This window comes from Phalaenopsis equestris, unplaced genomic scaffold, assembly GCF_001263595.1.
Source record: "Phalaenopsis equestris unplaced genomic scaffold, ASM126359v1 Scaffold000203, whole genome shotgun sequence".
Lineage (NCBI taxonomy): Eukaryota > Viridiplantae > Streptophyta > Magnoliopsida > Asparagales > Orchidaceae > Phalaenopsis > Phalaenopsis equestris.
Window position 1 is genome coordinate 429,545 of NW_018164645.1, and position 328 is coordinate 429,872.

The following is a 328-nucleotide window of genomic DNA, read 5'->3' on the forward strand; positions in this document are numbered from 1 at the left end:
AAAAACCCCCCCCCCCACAGCCCACAACACGGAAATCGAGCCAAAAAAGAAAAGGGATACTCCCTGCCTACAGAAGGCGAAGCCAACAACATCTCTCGGACCGAGCGGCGAGACCAATGGCAGCGAGGGAAGCATCGGGAAGAGGAGAAGAAATGTCATTCCAGTGTACCAGAGAACAAGCTTCCCAGAGTCAAACTACCGAGAAAAGAAAATCCACGGCTCAAGGAGACTGGCGCGGCTTCGGGAAGGAAGGTCGTGGGCAGAAGAAAGTCAGGGAAGGACGGACGAGGTCAACTCTTCCCTCGCGTGGAGGAGAAAGAGCTCGCTC

General features: G+C 55.2%; 1 protein-coding gene across 5 annotated transcripts in view; it reads right to left on the reverse strand.

The window, feature by feature from the left end:
• The window catches only part of LOC110022877 (UDP-glycosyltransferase TURAN), a 56,596-nt gene that overhangs the window by 8,767 nt on the left and 47,501 nt on the right, over window positions 1–328 (reverse strand). The window lies entirely within an intron of this gene.